Source organism: Saccopteryx leptura, chromosome 1 (assembly GCF_036850995.1).
Source record: "Saccopteryx leptura isolate mSacLep1 chromosome 1, mSacLep1_pri_phased_curated, whole genome shotgun sequence".
Lineage (NCBI taxonomy): Eukaryota > Metazoa > Chordata > Mammalia > Chiroptera > Emballonuridae > Saccopteryx > Saccopteryx leptura.
Window position 1 is genome coordinate 186148878 of NC_089503.1, and position 14290 is coordinate 186163167.

Below are 14290 nucleotides of genomic sequence, written 5' to 3' on the forward strand. Positions count from 1 at the left end.
GGTCAGTGAGAGGAGCATAGTTCCCATTGAAATACTGGTCAGTTTGTTGATTTAAATTTACTTGTTCTTTATTTTAAATATTGTATTTGTTCCCATTTTGTTATTTTACTTTAAAATAAGATATGTGCAGTGTGCATAGGGATTTGTTCATAGTTTTTTATATAGTCTGGCCCTCCAACGGTCTGAGGGACAGTGAACTGGCCCCCTGTGTAAAAGTTTGGGGACCCCTGGGTTATACATTGTTCAAAACTAGTGACGGGGAATGCTATGTGGGGGCTGTGTGAACCGGGACGTACCCTGGACACCTGCCACACCCTTCTCTGAATGGAGGAGGGGGAGATCTTGTGGGGTGTGTAACAGAAGCTCTTCAGGTTGGTAGAGGGCTTATCTTGAAGAGACATGGGTAGGAAACAGAATGTTCAGAAATGTCAGGTCGCTGGGAGGCAGGCGGGAGTGAGTGAAAAGCGGTGATGTGAGTAGGTGGTTCAACCTGGGTGTGGCCCCAGGTGCGTCTGCTTCATTTTCACAGATGTAGAATCACTTGTTGTCTCTGGTGTGGAGTGAAAAAGGTCGAAATGCCCCAGACAAAACTTATGTAAACTATAGACCTGGAAGTTTTTTGTGTTCGCATCTCTTCGTAAAGATCTTGAGACTTTACGACATGGTTTGGGCCTTGGTTCCTGAGAGAGGTCTTGCCTTATTCAGCTGTCACCATTTTTTTCTGGATGAAAGCTCTTACTATCCTTTGTCCCTGGAGAAGAGCCAGCATCTAAGGAGCTGAACGCAAGGCTGTATTTCAAATAGGAAATATTATAAAAGGAGCCACCTGGAGGGGGCGCCACTTGATTCCGTGAATCATGGGTATAGGAGGCCCAAGGGTTCTGGGTGCCTGGGGACAGCTGGGTTTCTGAGAGGTGTCAGGAAGCAAGACGTGAGTGAGGAAGCCACCGAAGATGAGGTCTGAGCACCTGCTGCTGCTTTACCTGGGACCATCATTCCCAGTGGCAGACATATGCAATGTTCACCAAGGGGCCAGGACAGTCCCTCTTCCTCTCTGTGGGAGGAGCCAGCCTGATAAGTACATGGGGGACCTTTGGGCATCCAGTGTAATGCTCAGAAACACCAACAGGCCAATTTTAAAGAACGTTTTTACCAGCTAGGCAGAAAGTTCTAAATATAGATACCTGTTTTCCCTTCTTTTCCCTTTAATGTAGCCTGTGATGGATTCTGGGTGATGGATTCATGCTGGGTCTAACTGGCTGGTGCTCAGTTATTGGCCAACCTCTGCAGGTCTGTGACCTGCCGCTCTGAGGACCCAGGAGTCTGTTGATGTTATACTGAACCTGTATGCTGAGGCAGTGGGACTGGGGTATTGGCATCTGTGGCCCCTCAGTCCCTGCACATCTCTGGAGTGATCATGCACACTGTGGACTTGGTATGAGAAGCTAGGAAAAGTAGCAGCACCCTACAGAGACAAAATGAAAAAATCTTGGCAAGAAGAAAAACAAGAATGATGAATGTCCTTTCATTATTGCTATTGTATTAATTCATTACAAACTCCAGTTTTAGAGATTAGCAATTCATGTTTTTTTCCTTAAATTATTATGCCAATGTCCTTCCTTCATAAACTGAGATACGCCTGCTGGTTTTTCTAAGCAATGAAATGACTTACTGATTTTTTTTTTTTTTTCTGAAGCTGGAAACGGGGAGAGACAGTCAGACAGACTCTCGCATGCGCCCGACCGGGATCCACCCGGCACGCCCACCAGGGGCAACGCTCTGCCCACCAGGGGGCGATGCTCTGCCCCTCTGGGGCGTCGCTCTGCCGCGACCAAAGCCACTCTAGTGCCTGGGGCAGAGGCCAAGGAGCCATCCCCAGCGCCCGGGCCATCTTTGCTCCAATGGAGCCTTGGCTGCGGGAGGGGAAGAGAGAGACAGAGAGGAAGGAGGGGGGGGGGGTGAAGGAGCAAATAGGCACTTCTCCTATGTGCCCTGGCCGGGAATCGAACCCGGGTCCCCCGCACGCCAGGCCGACGCTCTACCGCTGACTGATTTTGAATCTATTTTAAAGAATAAATATTTTTCTTAAAGTTGGCTTATTTTCAGAATATCCTAACTTTAGTTTTACCCTAGGAATCCAGTTTCTGAGAACAAAGCTGAACCTCAAGTTGAAAGATATATACCCAGCGTTTTCCTTCTCATTGCAACTGGGGAGGCGCACTTTGGGGGCGGGTGGGGCCAGGCTGCCCCCCGGGGGCTTCAGAACTGACTTTATCCATTGGCACAGCCAGCCCAGGGCCTGCCATCGTCTTTTGCTTGTTGGATGGTGCCTGCAAGTCTAGACTCACAGATTCCCTTTGAGTTAGGCTACATGTGCTTTGTAGAGAGTTTCTGATTTATTTTCAGAGGTTTCTTTATATTTTTGAATTAACTCTTAAAATTTTTTTTTAGATTTTATTTACTTTTAGAGAGATGAGAGAGAAAGAGAGAGAAAGAAGGGGGAGGAGCAGGAAGCATCAACTCCCATATGTGCCTTGATCAGGCAAGCCCAGGGTTTCGGACCAGTGACCTCAGAGTTCCAGGTTGATGCTTTATGCACAGGTCAGGCTTAAAAAACTTTTTTTCAATTACAGTTTACATTCAATATTATTTTGTTTTAGTTTCAGGTATACTGCATAGTGGTTAGACGATCATATACTTTGCAAAGTGATTCCCCCAATAATTCCAGTGCCCACATGGCCTCATACACAGTTAACTAAAATATATGGCTGTACTCCCTATGCTGTTGTTTATATCCTCTTGACTGTTTGGTAACTGCCAGTCTGTACTTCTCAATCCCTTCACCTTTCTACCCCGTCCCTCTCGTCCCTCTTCCAACCTCCCCTCTAGCAGCCATCAGTCTGTTCTCTGTTTTGTTTGTCCAAAGATTTTGGTAGATTCTGAGGTGGTACTTGGTAGGGATAAGAGTACCCTACCAAGTTGAAAGTTCTGGGCTTTTTTAAAAAGAGGAAGCCCAGTCTGGCCAAAGAAGCAGTTGTGGGGACATAGTCACTGTTGTTCTATCTATCTCATGCCATTTCCTCAGTGGGGCCATGCCAATACTGAACACACCCTTTGCCCATAGTCTAAGGTGGTTCTCTCTGCCCGTACCATGCCCTTTGTGGACAGTGCAGTTGGATTCAACGATTTGTGGCTGTTGGTACCTTCCTGTTGGTGGGTTCCACCATGGTTAGCCAGCCATGTTTTAATCTCCACCTGTTTGCCTGATGGACTGACTCACTTCTGTCTTAAAAGAAGTCAGCACACTCCCCCTTTCCTCCAGTTTCACCTTCAGCCTTCATTTTATTTCTGACTGTGGCCATTGCTCCCCTTGCCTGCTGTGCTGTAACAGGCTTTTGCTTCCGGGTTGTGGGTCTGACTGTATTTCAGGACCCATGTGCTTGATTGAAGGTTGTCTCTTTCATTTTTTTTAAAAATCTCTTCCTTTTTAATGATAGGGTTTGTTTTTTTGGTAACACAGACATAGCGTTTGAGTACAGATTGACTGTCCATACACCAAGATTCATAAGCCAGTTGGACGACACTACATGTTGACAGCTCATCGGGTCACTACCCCCTCCTCCTCTTCCTGTTGGTCTTCCCAAAGGTGACCTTCCTTTCTCATTTCATTTATGAATCCTTGTTCTTGGGGTTGAATGATAACTCAGTAACTTATGAAAACTGTGTGTGTCATGTACTACCTGAAATACATAGCATGTGACCTTGGCCTTCTCTTGGCACGTTGGTGTAGAATACGACTTTGATCTGGAAAATGGCCTGTGACACCCTTCATGACTCAGAGTGCATGCCGGCAGAGTGTGTGCTCCCTCCTCAGTCTGTCCCTCTCTGCCCACACCCGCTTAGCTCCTGCAGTTTGCACTGGCCCAGCCCTGAGGCCATCAGAACTGGACTCAGCTGTGGTCTGTTGAACAACTGAGTCTCTTGAACAGGAATGTCACATACACTGTCCTGGCTGTCATGATGAAGGGTTCCTGCCTAGGGGGTGAATGAAGGTGAATTTCAGCCAGCTGCCTGGCTCAGGCTGCCTCTGCCTAGCTTTGCCATCGGGTTAGGGTGGCACCCAGGACCGGGAGGCCTGATTCCTATTTTGTCCTGTACTGAACCCAGCTCCTCACATGGTTCATGCTGGGACCTTTCTCCAGGCACTGGTTACCAATTTCTAGCCTCTTCTGTATCAGTTTGTCAGACCGATTTGACCTGTGATCCTGGTACCTTCACTGAAAATATGGAACAAGTTTGTGCTGCCGGGTCCAGCTGGCCCCTGTAGAGCAAACACCAGCTAGGTTCACACTGGCTTTGCTGGCTCTGAACAAAGAGTCCATGTGGCTTCTCAGACTTGAAATTTGGGGCTGTGGGGCATCTGACCTCACTGTTGTCCTGCATGTCACCCAGTCTGAACTCTGGCCTTCAGTCAGGAAGTACCAATGACAACAAAGTCACAGGGCTTTTGGTATCAATAGCTAATATAGTTGAACAAAGCGTCTCTCTTAAACCACGTTCTTCCTAAAGAGCAGCTTTACTTATTTATTTTTATTGTTTTGATATCAAATGTAGGAACCTAGACCACCTGAGCAATTCCTTATGAAATTTCTATATTGTTCAGACTGCTTCCTATTTACCTTTAATAATAGGTCTGGTCTTCATGAATCTCTATTTCATAATTAATTTAAATGTCATCTCATGAGTATGGCCGGATAGGCCTTGGGAATTGGACCTCCCCTGAGAGCAGGGTGTGTGGACCTGTGTAGGGCAGGGCGGGCAGCCTGGACTCTGCTTTCTCAGATGCACCTCGGCACTCAGAGAGCAGAACTCAGTTCACCATCACACCTAGGTGTTATCCGTGGGACCGCAGGGGCCTGTGAGGATCGCCCACAGCTGGAAGGCCATGTGGGGCAGGAGGAGGAGGGGCCATGAAGAGAGAAACAGAGTAAATGATGAGGCAGTGGGAAGATGGTTAGGACTGAAGAGGAAATGAAATGTGTGTGTGTGCACATGTGCTGTGTGAGCATCTGTGTGTGCTGTGTTTGGGGTGTGTGTGCGTATGTGTGTGAGTGTGCATATGTGCTGTGTGAGTATGTATGTATGCTGTGTTTGTTGTATATGTGTGTGGTGTGTGTGTGCATGCTGAGTGTGTGGTGTGTGCATATGTGTGGCTGTGTGTGGTATGTATCTGGATTTATGCTGTGTGCATGTTTGTGTGGTGTGTGTTATGTGTTGTGTGTGTTCCATATGTGCATGTGTGTGAGGTGTGGGGTTGGGGCAGTGGGGGCAGTTCTGCATCACTTCCAGGGCCGCTCCCGGGCACTCTGGGCAGATCCTGCACACAGCATCTACCAGCTGCTCTTTGCCACTCCCTCTCCTTCGCCACCTGTTGTCACCCAAAAGGGGAGCCGCTGATGGATTGCAGCAGGATCCCTCTCAGAAGCTCCGACTGTGCCGTCTCACCACCGGAGGGGAACCTGGGCCTGCTCCGGTTCTCCTGTGGGTCAGCACCACGCCGAGGCCCTCCCCTGTGCAGCAGGGCAGTCCTGTGGCTGTGCCAGCAGCCTTCTCTGGCCCCTGGAGATAAGCTGATTGATGCAATGTGTGCAGATGGTATTGTCTGGGCAGAGCAGTCTTGCTGTTTCAGAGGATGAGAATTTTGCTCTGGTACTCGATCATCTACTCTATTCCATTACGTAGGCATTTGACTCTTGTTAACATTGGCTTTCTTTCAGTCTTAAAGAACAAATCCCCATCTTTTAGTAATGAAAGAAAAATGTTTGTGTTATTCTAGTTCTGATCATAAGGCCATTTCTCTTCGTTTGCTTGAAAACTATTTCTTATTACTCCCAGTTCCTTTTATTGATCTGACTGTTTGGAAAGCTCCTGAAAGTCTGACTCAGGTCTGTTGGTCCCTGCCTGCCACCCTGATGTCCTCGCTCTCTGGACCCCTGACAAACCCAGCATCCGATATGCAGGCTGGAGACGGAGCACCAGAGAGTCTTCATCGTGAAGACATGTGTCTACATAATAGTTTGGAAGACATCTGCCTGGGGCGCAGTGGTAGCTGTTTCCTAGACTTATGTTTCTTTTCCATTTCTTTGCCCACGACAGTTTGAAATTCTGCTGGTGTTTGCACGCTGCTCGCCTTTGTGTGCGTCTTTCCATCTGTTCTTTTAAAAAAAAAAAACAACCCCAACTGAGTTTTATTTTAAACCAATCCAGATGACAGGAGCACAGTCTTGATAATGCTTCAGAACCAGCGGAAGAGAATTCTTGTTCGCGGGCTCATCTACTTAGCTCTCTTCCATAGACAGTCTATTGTTGGGCCGATGCCAGGTTCCGAGACAAGTGCATGTTTCTCAGGCAACTTTTTTGTACCCCAGATAAGCAATTAGTTACGAGGTTGGTTTTGACATATGCTTTTGGTTTTAATGTTTCCTTTTACATCCTAGAATAATCTCCCATTGTGTATAATTCCCTAGCGCCACACATAAAGGTGTCTTCCAGGTGTCACCTCAGGAGTTGAGTGTATTTCATACAGAGATGGTTGTGGGAGGAGCTGGTGAGGGGACTTAGCAGGCTTCAGGTGTGGCTGTGGAAGACACTTCACGTCCAGGCCCAGGCCCACAAGTGCCCTTCCACTGGTTTGCATTTTTCAGCTCATTTACTAGCAGAGGGAAAATAATCAGTATTACTGTATTTTCACTGAGCAAAGGTTGAGATGCTCAAGCTAGGCTTCATGTGTTCTAGTCCTGTCTCTGGTCGCTGGTTCCTAGTAGCTGGGTTACTTTGAACACGTTACTTGAGTGCTCTGAGTTTCCAGTCCCTCACCTAGTGGGTGGTCAGTGGCATTAGGTTAGATTAATATGCTTTTAGGTGTGCTCTGTGAAGGTGTGTGAGCAGCTGCCCACTGTCACTGTGAAACATAGATGTTCAGATCCATTTTTTCCCTCATGTAACTTTGCATGGCTGAGCTTATGTGTAAACAAAAGCACAATGAGGGAGGCAAAATGAATGACTGATCTGTATGGATGAGCTTATTTCTACCAAAGAGATGAAAATCAATAGTGACTTAATAGCTAACTTCAAAGGTGTAAAAAGAGTGTGTGGAAAATGGACACCCAGTGGTGAGTGTGGTAATTCACATTCTCTGAGGGCAAGATGAGAATAAATGAACTCAAACTGCAGTGGGAAGGATTAGACATTAAGATGGAAACTTCTTAATAACTTTGGAGGGTCATCTTTGAGATGTCTGATTCAAAGAAATGGCCCATAGTATATACTGAGCATATACTACAAAGGCAGGCAGGTGCTGAGCTGGGTGTTACGATCCAGTCCAATACTTATCCTGGCTGCGTGGTTTTTAAGTCTAGTGGGGGAGACAGACATGAATCAAAAGCACAATACATGAGTAAAAACTGTCACAAGGAACATGAAGGAAAGTAACAAGAGTGTAAAAGGGCACCTGACATACCCATGGCCAGGGACCAGGTGAGTCCAAGGAGGTAAGGGTGAGTTGGAATCTGGAGGATGAGTGAGTAGGGGGAGAAGGGACAGGACAAAACACTGGTGGCCTCACACATGAGAGTCTGAGGAAGAGGCTGAGGGTTGCCTGTCTTGGGAGGTGGCAGGGGAAGGGCAGGCAGGTCTGCACTCAGTATCTGAGTTCGGATAGGGGAGAAGCATTCTGTCTCTGCAGTGGGGAGGCTGTGGTCCACGTGCACAGCCCAGACACTCAGGAGGTAGCTGATGCCTGAGATGAACACTTGTCTGGGTCCAATGCTCCTGCTCTGTGTAACCACCCTTCACAGGTGGGAGAACCCGTCTTTCTAGGGCCTTTTGTGTCTGACATAACCGCCGTGGATGCTTGATGACATATGTTATGCTAATATAACAAATACGGTAACAGTTCAAATATGAATGCAGTTCTTGGACATGTTGTTGTACAATTCCATTTTACAGGAATCAGGACAGGGAAGAGTGTACCAAAGACAGGGCTATGTGACATGAGGAGGGATGAGAAGGGAGGCCCCTCTCTCCTCTACCCTTTCTGCCAGCGTCCCCTGCCTTCTGTGACCCGCCTGGCCCCTGGTTGATGGGCTTCAGAAGTGGTTATGAAGAACTTGCTGTGCTCACTTTCATGAACGAGAGAGACTCACAGGCTCTTCTGTTGACGGCTAGTTAGCAAACCAACAGTTTGACACCAGCTGGCTGTAACAGGCATTTTTAATAAAACTTACCTCTGAGTTAAAATAAAAGTTCTGCATCAGAAAATTCTGTACTGAAACATATGAAAAACTGACAGGTGGGATCTTTCATGCAAAACGTCTGCTGGGACTGAAGGAAAATTATGAGGTTGTTTGCCCAGGGGGAAGGATTAATTGCATTTTCTCTCGGCCCCTTCACATCTAGGCCACTGTTGTTATGACAGGACCACAGAAGTTTTAAAAGCTGAATTAGGTTTATATATTTTAGCATGTTTGAACTATTGAAGGGGAAAAAGTGCAGTAAGGGAGTAACTCCTGCGGTGTTCCTGGGATATTTATTCTGTCTGCAAACACAAGGGTGGGTTTTCAGGCTGACTTTACCAGTCAGCTAAGGGGTCAAGTGGGGTTCGAGGCTCCCCACTTCCAAAAGCATGAACCGGTGCCTTCTCATGCTCCTGGGTGTGCATGGCCGGGGATTCTGAATGTGGTCTGTTTCATCATCTTCTGGATCTTTCTTGAACAAGAAAGTCTGAGTGTTGGGCCAGTGGATATGCATTATATCAATGACTGGGTCTTGATGAAATTTTCTCTCAAATCGTCTACAGTGGGAGGGAGGAGGAGAGAGCAAGGGGAGGGACTGTGGGGAGCTTGAGCTAAAAGCAAAAACATGAGACTAAAAAGTCAAATCCTTCTTACTCAGCTGCCCTTGTCTCCGAGAGTAATGAGTGGGAACCTCCAATGATTTTGCTCATTAGGCAATGTTGGCAGAGCTCCCTCTTTATGGTCTTTATGGTGGTTTGCCTTCAAAACACTTGGGGATTTCCTGTAGGTTAAGAGTTCCAGGTAAGGTGGGTCACCGAGGCAAGAATTTTCATGAAGGGAAGGCATCTCTGAGTTTTCAGAAAAGGACACAAACATGAGGACAACAAAAGTGACCCTTTCTCCTCCCTCGTTTCCCTGGGCACTAAACACGTGATGGACTTAGTCCAGTTCACTTGTCTATTTTTAGACACATGCCTTATGGAATACAAATAATATGGGTGTCTCAAGTTTTTTTTGGCAATTTATTCCCCTTTGCTAAAATTTTCAGAATGATTTAAAATACCTAGTGCTTTGCTCCCAAAGCCAATAAAACAGGATGAAGACATTGGACGTAATTTGGAAACAAGCAAAACAGAACACACCTGAATGCTTTCTGATATAATTTTATTTTAAATGTGAACTGTTATTCTCCTTGCCCCAATATCAGATAGCTGGTTGCTCCCTGAAGCAGCTCTTGCAGACAGATGGGCCAGCCACATCTTCAAAGTGTTGGTGTCTTCTCCAGCCGTGTTCCCAGCTCCTCTCCGTACCTCAACCTTGTCACACGCCAACCTCAGAGCCCCTGGCACCGTGCACTTATCTAGGGTGTGGGGCAGGCAGTGCAAGGAGGCTGGGTAGAAGATGACGTGAGACATGCCAGGATGCTCCTCTGTCATGGGGAGGTGATGACGCTCACGGAGGCAGCCATGCTGTGGCCTAGGAGTCCTAGAGGAGCGTCTCCTCACTACCCTAGTTTCTGAGCTGCTGGAAGCCCTGCCCTGGGCCACTCAGGGGTCTGGGGGCTGTTCTTGTTCTTCCATGGTCCAGCTGTGTGAGGAGTTTGGTTTAGAAAATGATTCTAGTTGCGACCAGCTTGCTGTATTCTTGTGTTGTGTCCTCGGGGGAGGCTGAACTGCCCTGTGTTTCTGAATGTGAGAGATGTCTCTGCCAGGCTCTCGGGTCCCCAGGGCTATGTTCCTGCAGTGGAGGGCAGCATCAGATGTCAGACTTGTGGACTTCAGTAGGTAGAGAGGCCTCCAGGCTCCAGCAGGGTGGCCTGAGCTGCCAGCGACACTCAAAAGTTCCAGGTTTTCCTCTGTTGGTCATTTGTCTCTTCCAGCTCCAGTGTCCTTAATGATGTGGGCACATAGTCAGGACAAGTTACCCGTGTATGGAACGTGGGGTACATGCCACCAGGACTGAGGCCACACTGAGGGCATTTGTGAACACAGAGAAACATATCAAATGGAAGGGAAGGAGGAGACACCAAAGCCCGAGAGCAAAGCATTTTGTACGTATGGTCTCATTTCCAGCTTGCTGTTAGTGTGGTGAATCGTCCAAACTCAGCGCTTACTAAAGGGTGCTCGGCTGTGTGCTTGCTGAATGCCTGGTGAGTGTGCCTTTTAGGTAAGGAGAAGCTCTCCCTGTTTCTGGAATCTTAAAGAGCAACCTGCTGCTCCACAGCAACAGAATGGAGGGAGGCTCTTAGAGGGGAAGGGGCTGGGCCGAGCGCCCAGAGGAAGTGACGGCTCTTATGTGCTGCCACACATATACTGGCTTCATTCTGTGTGTGTTTTACCTCTTTTTCTTCTATCTTCCCCTCTATCACCCTCATGCCTCTGTGAAGTGTGGACGGGCTAGAATAGAAGACATTCCATGAACCAAAGTGGTGACTTGGATTCTGAGAAACAGCAAAGCTCCTTTTGCAAATGATTTTCCCAAAAGCTTTTTAGAAGAACAGCATTGCTTCGCACACATAGCCTCTAATTCAGGTTGTGCAGAAAGGAGTGAAATTGGTGAAGACTAAAGAGAGCTGTGGTTTGTTCTCTATTTATTGTTCTAGTACTTTGGGGTTTTTAGAACTGTTGTTATAAGAAATTATTTTCTCCTAGACTTCAGAATTTGCCAAGGAAGTATTTTTCTCTTTCATTTGCTAAAAACTTGATTTCCTCTCATGGATATTTCAAGGTGTGCTGTACACTGTATGGCTGCTTTTCTATGGTACAGCATTTTAATATAAGCTGTGCATATTTGATCTCCGTGCGTGTGAGTGATCAGTGCCTTCGATGGCTCTGATCTTGTGTAAGCAAAAGGCATAGTGACTGCTGAACTGTCAGGATGAAAATTTCTTCTTCAGTAATGTCCCTATAAAGGTATGTACTGAGCATACACAAAATATGGAATTGTCTACACAGCATTTATCAAGCACAAATCCAGCTGCAGAAAGCAAAAATACAAGTCAAAGAGAGAAGGGATATCAGTTTTTTTGTTTTGTTCTGTTTTTTACTTTTTAGAGAATATCACACAGTTCTTGGAGTTCCTTTAAAAATGACACTACATATTATTCTGCTTATATGAGGTAGCTAGGCTAGTCAAGTTCATGGAGACAGGAAGTAGAAGGGTGGGAGCCAGGGATGGAGACAGGAGGGAACAGGAAGTTCGTGTTTAATGGTCACAGAATTTCCGTTTAGTTCTGAAGATGGACAGTGGGGATGGATGTACAACCATGTAAACTTACTTAATGCTTCTGAACCACATTCTAAAAGCAGATAAAATGATAAACTTTATGTTATGCATATTTAGCCACAGAAAGAAGATTTAAAAATGACACTATCCTCATACTTTCAGACAAATCTATTTACTGGTAACTTCAGCTGAGAATGTATTCTCCCTTTATACTGAGTGCATTTATAAAATTCTTTTCCTTTGGATGCCATGCTCAACGTTTTAATTTTTTTGATAGTGAAGTGAAGCCCGCCTTTCCCTCCCATGACAGTCAGTGGGAACACCTCCCTGCCCCCTCCCACCCCCCCCCCCCCGCCAGCCTGCCCACTGTCTCATCTGCATCATCTGCTCTGCTGCTGCTCTGAAGCCTTGTGGGAAGTGAAGGGGGTGATGCTCACAGGTGCTGTCTCATTTACTTCCTCACCCCTGGCTGGGGTGGGGGACCTGCCTTCCATTGTTTTAAAATAGCATGTATTAACAAAGAATGTGAGGTGGAGTTAGGGCAACAGATCAGGAAAGGCTGCCATTGAAGAGATAGTTACAGGTCCTAGGAAGAGGGGGCATGTCCCACCATGGGGGCCCCATGAGGAAGCACCAGGGTCAGCCAAGAGGCAGTAGGGGAGGGCAAACCAAGGCAAGAGCCTTTATTGTGGTTTCTGTGGAAGAAACAGGAGAGGCTGGACAAGCAGGCTTAGTCTGAGTAGTTTCAGGGCTCCGGGACATAGGGGCTGTCACAGGGACATAGCTGTCTGGTGCCTGGCGCTGGGGTGACTAGGGTAGGAGACAGAGCCCTGTGTGTGAGAGTCTGAGAAAGGAGGTGCTGAGGCTGTGGGCCTCGTTGGCCGATAAGGAAGGGGAACTGACCACCTCCAGCCACGGCCTCAAAACTGGGTCAAGAGAAAGTTGTAAAAAGCAATATTACATCCACCAGGCCTACTCCTACCAGCAGTAAGCCATCATTTCAGGGTGTTAGAGCCACGTGGACTGGAGGGAAGAGACTGTAACCTCCCCTCTCTGCCATGCGGGTTCCACAGAGATTTCACAGGTATCTTTAAAAGTGCTTCCCTGAGTCTGTTCATACAGGTGACTTGCTTGACCCAATTACTGTGAATATTTTTGACTATTCGGTTCCAAATGCATCACAAGAAGAAGTCACTGTTAGAAAGAGACCTCCTGTTGCCTGTCCTCAGAGCTTAGTTGCTTTACACATAGGGAAAAGCTGACACTTGAGAACAGTGACTTGCCTAGGGATAATCACACAGAGCTGGGTGGATTAATGCTCCGGATGGAGGAGGTGGGTGTCAGAAACAAGAAGCAGGACTTTATTGCTTAACAAAAGTAATTTTACTGTAATCAGTTTCTGCTCTTCCCTCCCAATGGTTCCTTAATAAGATTGATTCTGTTAGAAATATATTTTCCTGTTAGATATGAAACAAAGAATTGTCAGTTGATCTACTCATTTGCGATCATTTCCACGTGAGGAAGCCCAAGTGATGGTCAAGGGCACGAGGTGTGAGGTGAAATCACTGGCTCCCCTTACCTGTGGGCAGTGTCCTGGGGTAAACTGCTCAACCTTGTAGTGTCTTGGTATCCTCACCTTTAAAATGAAGGGTTTCTGGTGAGAACATCTAAAAATATCAGGATTGTAAATGTTCGAGAGGATGATGAAGATGGTAATTTACTGTGCAGTATGTGCTGGATATTAAAACAAGTGAGACTTAGTTTCCATTCTCATGGAGTCCTCTGGGGGAAATGGGTACACATGCAGGTAACAGTAGAGCAGCGAGGTGAGTTGGCTCACATGGAACACAAAGGAAGGATCATCTCACTTTCTGGGGACAGACCACATATGAAGAACGAGAATTGATTTGCATATTAATGAATAGATTAGGAATATTGAGTGGGGGAAGGGAGGAAGACAAGTCTTATAGTAGAGAATGTCCCATGTAAATGGTTGATATGCCTAATTAAATAAATTTTGAAGAGTGTGGTATATTCAAGTATTAAAAGCACAAAACAGGGCAGATTGTAGGTTAATAGGAGTAGGTAAGGTTAGAATGAAAACATGAACCCAGGTTTAAATGATCTTGGATCGTGTGTGTGGCTAGTAATGTTCACTTATCTAGAGAGCTTTAAATGTGACATAAAAGAACCATTCTTTTTTTTATCTTTGTGTTGATTTCTTTTTATGGAGGTGAAATTCACCTAACATAAAATAAACCATTTTAATGTGTACAATTCAGTGACATTTGATATATTCACAATGATGCACAGCCGTTCCCTTTATCAAGTTCCAAATCTATGTTAACATTTGCAGTTAAGGCAGTAGAAAGGACCATCTTAGTTGAGCAGGCAATTATCAAAATACAGAGTAGAGGGAAGAACATGATCTTGAAATGATCCTTTACTACAAAGACTGTATACAGTATAACAAACATCATCAAATCTCAGTTGTTTATATTTCTCACTCACGGTCTTGTGGGTCATCTGTGGATCTGACAGGTATTTGTGTGTTGGGTCAAATCTGCTTCACACAATCTCTTAATTCTGAGACTGAGCTACCTGGAGCATGTTATTCATGATGGAGTGGAGAAGTGGAAGAGGGCAAGCCCAGTCATGCCCCTGCTCCAGCATTGCATCTGTGTTCCAGGCAAAGGGTGCTTCCGGAAGAGTAGATTTCTCTAGTGAGTAGCTCTCTCACAAACCCAGCCAAGAGCTCATGCTTCTGTCCC

General features: G+C 46.2%; 1 protein-coding gene across 1 annotated transcript in view; it reads left to right on the forward strand.

Moving 5' to 3' along the window:
- The window catches only part of DISC1 (DISC1 scaffold protein), a 440648-nt gene that overhangs the window by 255610 nt on the left and 170748 nt on the right, over positions 1 to 14290 (forward strand).